The following is a 5,832-nucleotide window of genomic DNA, read 5'->3' as shown; positions in this document are numbered from 1 at the left end:
GACTTGGTACTGCTATTTTTATTGCTAAAGTGGCATTCCAAGGTTTCATCCATAGGTGACAACATTGCAAGATTGTTAAGGGGGGGGGGTGGCAGAAATCTATGCTGCTCCCCAATGTCAGTGTTGACAATTTGTGCAAGACCACATAAAAAGAAGCAGTTCAACTATTAATCTTCCCTGGACAGAGCAATTTTCTTATAATGTATTGTTATACCTGCATTTCAGAATACAGATTTCTCACCTTACAGTAACACCCATCAAGCAGCTGCACAAAACTTGTAAACACACTGGCTTTCCACACAGCTCTTGCATCAACCTAGAATCATAAAGCATCTGTACCTGCCTCAAGGTGAGCTGTCCCTGCCAGCAGCGTGCCACCTACTGAGCTGCTGGTGGCACCGTTTGGTACAAGGTGTCAGCTGCTGTTGTCTTCCCACCTAAGCTAGTTCCAGAGAAGGAAAAAGCCAGGTTCACAAGGTGATGATGTTAGAAGATTTACTACAGCAGCTTTTCCGGGCAGCTTCCTCCAAAAAAGTAAGTTGAAATGTTGCTAGCAGCAGTGAAATCACCAGTTCTAAGAAACAAATTTTAGTGATTCTTGCAAACCTATGACAAGTCAACAAGAAAAGTGCAACCATATCCTTTTACTTTTTAAGCTGGCTTCACCAATTGGGATCTGTAATGTGAAGAAGAGAGCAAGTTACTATCTGAATAATCAGATCATATCTGAATAATCCCAATTCTCCAAGTTAGGGAAGGCATGATAAAGTCCAAATTTGCAAAGCATTTACTTGTTTTAAACTCTCCCCGTGACAAAACAATGGAGATTCAGTGATGAGACTCGACAGATGCTTGCTATCGTGGTTTAATCCAGAAAGAAAGAAGTACTATTTTTCCACAGGAAACACCATTGCTGAGGGCTTCAGGATAAATGTATTTCATTTTGAAGTACAAATCAAAAAACAAGTGATTTTACATTCATAAAAATGAGGAACTTGTCAATAAAATGGAGAATAGATGTAAGGGGCTAAAAATTACTAATAGATGTCAAATAAAAGCTTGAAGAAATAAGTGAAAACGGCAACTTTAGATGTATGACAGGCCACTGCCAAATAGCTGAAGGCTTTCTCTCTTAATTCATGAACAATTGTTTTTCAGTTTTCTCCACACTACCCTAGGTAACTGAGTCAGTATATGCTCCAAAGGGCAGTAAGCAGAAAATAAAACGGAATACCTGGCTAACACCACAGCACATCTTCCAAGATGACTATTTTTGATCCAATATCCAGAAGTTACTATTCAGTAACTGTGGAAGAATTATATATGACTCATATGCAGTATTTTGAAGCCTGCCTTTTTAAATGCTTCTACTGAGAATGTTATCTTTTACCTTTAAGGGAACAGTGGCAGAAGAAAAGATTTCCCACTAAAAGCACTTCTGATCAAAGGGTTCTATATCCTCATATTCTGAAGCGGGTTACCACCTAAAAATACAGTTTGACTTGCCTTGCCGAATCTTTTTTTTTTTTTTTTTCATCTCCAGTTTATCACAGACTTTCTCCAGGATCAGTACAGGTCTTTGAGCTATCCATTTTATTTTCTGAAGTGCTGTCACTATTGTAAATGCAGTCTGATCAAAAGAACTCCTCTCTCACCATCAGACTTTCTAGAAATAAAACAGATGCTTTCAAACAAATGCAAAATCTGAATTCTGAAAGATATAAGCAGTTGAAACCAGCAGGTTGAAAACATGAGAAGAATCTCTATGCCTACCACGCTTGATAGAATACAGGTTTTGATTTATTCTTATCATTGTACTAATTACATAACAAACTATTCTTAGCCAAGCCCTAGCTTGTGTTCCCTATTTTATTTCATCGTCAGAATTCATTTTAAGGGTGACTACATAGCCTAGAACACAAAAGTACAGAATGCCAGCTGTTCCAGAAATAGGCATTTTAGCATGATGAAAAAAGTTATCAGCACCGTTTCTGCTAATGTTCCCTTTTCAAATACAGTTTTAAGCGAAGACTTAAGATGTAAATGCTCTGTGAATAATTATGGGGCAGTTTACTGAGAGGAGTATAAATTAATAAATGCTGCTGGATGGTTGAGAAGTATCTCCTAGAAAGCGTATGGCCTTTTTTCTCTGGTGAACACTGTGATATTTACAAGATGGATAATTACCCACTGATAATGTTATTCCATTATACAGGAAGTGGAAATATTTCCCTTGTAAGGGGGGGGGGGGGGAGAGAGACAGAGAGTTAAGTACAGTAGAAGGAAGGCCTGCTAGGATCAGCAGGTTCCTCAGATGCAGAATGACAGTAGAGAAAAACCTAGAGTAACAGTGAACAGCTTCCTGAGAAGGGAGGATACAGGAAGATGGTGTGATAAGATGATAGGAAAGAAGCCAAAATAAACCATATGCAAGATGACAGGAGCGAAAACCAAGAAAGCAAGAGACCTTGAAAGCTGAGCCAGCTGAAGACATGTGCCACCCAAGTTGGGCACAGGATGTTACCCAAGGAAACGCCTGCATGCTAAGGGCACACTAACTGGCGAGTCACTCTTGCCACCATCTGCCTTCATGCTTTTCTTTCAGGTAAGGAACAACCAGCCAACAGACATACATGTGTCCATGCATTGTGTCAATCTCCCCTGCACATCAAAGAAAAAATGACTTAAGTAACAGCTCTGAACAGGTAAGCGCTCCTGTTACTTTTCCCATACAAACAGTCCTTGAAAAAATTACAAAGCAGGAGGATCTCCCAACCTAACCCATGCTTCACAGTGTTCAGCTGAAAGCTCAGCCCAGATCCTCCGCCTGTGGCTAGAACCTTTCCATACCTCCACGTCCTGAGTGCCAGGAAGCCCAGCACTGCCATCTTCTACTTAACTGAAGAGCTGCTTGCTTTTCTGTTTCTGCCTCTCACGTTCACATTATACGGTACTGAGGAAGTACATCACCAGCCCTTAAACAAAGAAACAAACTGTGATCAGGAGGTGATAGAAGCTTAAAATAGAAGAACCCACAAATCGCTAAACGCTGCTCAGTGGTATTATGTCCGCCTGTGACAGGCAATAAAGGAAAAACCCTACTGTCACCCTTGCCAGTGAAAACAACTGAAATTCCTCCTGTAGTATACTATGGATGACAAACTTGGGCAAGAACAGTACGAAACTGAGAAGGAAGTCCTCCAGCTTCACTGGGCTCTGGAACGACAGTGCTGGCTGCTAACAGAGGACAGAGATTCACTGGAATACAGGCATATGCCACAATCTAAGGATTAGCAAAGAAGCTTGTGCTTTCTGTGACACTTAGCTGCAGTTGTTCTTCTGCATCTATATGGATCCTACATTCACAATACATAAAGTAAAAACTTCATCCTAATCTACACCTGATCTAGGTGAGAAAAAACTACACACAAGTAAAGAACGGTTAATGATGAAAGCAAGGGAGAAGGAAACATAAAAAGGAAGCACAAGGAGAAAAGGGATCCAGCCCAAGAGGTATGCAACAACAAGAAAAGAAATATATTAAAGAAAATTTAAAAGGCAAGCTGAAGAGAAAAACACCACTACATAAAGAAAGGTAGCAAATCCAGAAGAAATACTTATGGTTTTGCTCATTACACTGTCTAGATAACCACTTGGAAGTTCTTATATCTTGTTTTCATCAGAGGGGAAGAGCTTACATGAGATGAAAGCTCTTCCTCTAAATGGTAGAAAGGAATACCAGATAATTAAAAATTTTTTTAACCTCCAGTTCCCCCAAGATGTTCCTTCTAGCAGTCTCCACTAACTGTTCTTGGTGGATTGTGGGACAACGGTGCATCAGAAACTATCTGCTGGCATGACCTTTTTTTGTAAGTACGTAATTGCAACATTTATTTTTCTCTATGAAATTTATCTTCTGCTGCTTTTAAATAACTTTATTGAGGGATTAGTAGTCAGTTCAGGAACTATTCCCAGTACTGAAGTATATGTAAAAGATTTAAGAGTTAGTTATAAATGCTTATCAAAACCACCAATACGTTTAATGTTAAAGCAGTCAGGCAGGATAGTTCTTCCAGTCCAGGCAGCAGTCATAACCCATGTGAACCTTTTTCAACGCACTATTTGCAAAATAACTATGGAATACTGTAAGGACAGCTAGACCAGCGAAGGCTACATAAAATGCCAGACATTTCCTGGGATAGTCAGGTCCCACTTCCCCCTGACAAACTATTACAAATATTATTAATTGGAGACTCCAGTCTTCATTGCCCCTCAACTGCACTGGGAGATGCGTCACAGGTGCAGAGAAGGATCCCCCACGGATAAAAATGACATCGGCCATTTACCTGCAGCACGACTTTTTGATTTTCCAAGACATACTGTGTGCAATGCCTTTGTCCCCCATTTCCTTTGGTTTACTGTTTAATAAAAAAAACACCAAACCAAAACAAAAAAAACCCCACAAAACCCCCAAAAGCTCTGTATTTTGCATTCATTTGTAACTGGCTGGGGGACTTTTCAAAGAATAAAATGCCCTAAAGGGGAGAAGAGGGATGTGTTTCCTACCCTGGCCCACACACTTCCCGCCTCACAGGGCACCAGTCTGCCTTAGCACGTCAATGGCTGCAGCCCCCACGCCTCCCGCCTGGCACCCCTCTCTCCCGGTGGTCTCCCCTCTCTCCCGGTGGTCTCGTACGTCAGCGGCTAAAATTGCTTTTTTCCTCCCCCCCTTTGGTACCGGCCACGCTCCCCTTTCCCCTTCTGCCGTAGGAGCTATTTCGGGCTATGCTTCTCGTCTCCATGGCAGCCGTCCATTCACCAAGCTCACAGAAACATTCGAGGGGCGAGGAAGGACGGAGCTGAGGAGAACCGGGGCCTTCTACACCGAGGCGGCCGCCCGCGCCCGCTGCGCGCCGCGGCACCGACGGCAGCCGGGGTCCAGCCCCCCGGCCCGAAAGGGGGAACGACGCCCCTCAGAGTACGACCCGCTCGCCCAGCCCGTGCCGGGGACCGGGGGACGCGGCCCCGCGGCCTGCACCGCGCTCTCCTCACGGCAAAGGGGCGACCCCCGGCACCGCAGCGCACCTCTTCGCGCGCGGGATCACCACCCCCCTCACCTCCCGCCCCGGCCTGCCAGGCAGGGGCCCGCCGCGCCGCGCCGGAGGGGGGTGTCCGGCAGCCGGCCGCACCCCGGCAGCCCCCCGGCCCGCCGCGGCGGAGGGACAGGGCCCTGTGGGGGGCCCCGGTGCCGCCCGCGCCCCCGCCCCCGCCCGCACCGCACGGGGCGGAGCGCCGCCGGCCGTGCCTCCCCTCATCTGACCTGAGCTCGTAATCTTCCCTTCCACCACGGAGACACAGCCCCGCCAATCAGCGGGGCCAGAAGCGATCGCCACGGCAACGCGGCCGGCCAACCCGCGGGCAGCTCTCCCCGCCGAGCCCCGCCTCCTGCCCCCCACCCCCCCGAGGCGGCGCCGCTCCGTTCCGGGCCTGTCAAAGTCGTGGGCGGGAGCAGCGCGGGCGGGCGGCCAATAGCGGCGAGGCTTTTGCTTTCGTGCCCAATGGGGGAGCGGCGCCCGTGCGGCCCCTAGTCCACGGGAGCCGAGCCGGGCCAAACCCAGTTGCTGCCGCGGCCTCCTTCTCTTCGCGCCCCCCCACCTGCCAGCGCGGAGTTGGCGGCGGCGGCGGCCTCGGGCTTTGTCCCCGCGCCCCCCCTCCGAGCCCCCCCCCGCGGGGCGACCGCCTGCGGCCGAGCCCGGCACCGCGCCGCCGGCCCGCGCCGCCCCGCCCGCCGCCTCCGCGCGCCCCCCTCCCGCTCGCCGCCCGCCCGCCCGC

The 5,832-nt window shown here is 47.8% G+C and overlaps 1 long non-coding RNA gene across 1 annotated transcript; it reads right to left on the bottom strand.

Moving 5' to 3' along the window:
* On the bottom strand, window positions 1–5,309 carry LOC119155928. Its single transcript, XR_005106921.1, has 2 exons — window positions 5,118–5,309; window positions 1–2,975 (listed from the first exon to the last, which is right to left on the bottom strand). It is a non-coding gene; the product is annotated as an uncharacterized LOC119155928 (long non-coding RNA).
* Window positions 5,310–5,832: the final 523 nt, after the last annotated feature.

The sequence above is a fragment of the Falco rusticolus genome, chromosome 12, assembly GCF_015220075.1.
Source record: "Falco rusticolus isolate bFalRus1 chromosome 12, bFalRus1.pri, whole genome shotgun sequence".
Lineage (NCBI taxonomy): Eukaryota > Metazoa > Chordata > Aves > Falconiformes > Falconidae > Falco > Falco rusticolus.
Note: the sequence above shows the minus strand (reverse complement) of the source record. Positions and strands in the feature narration are given on the sequence as shown.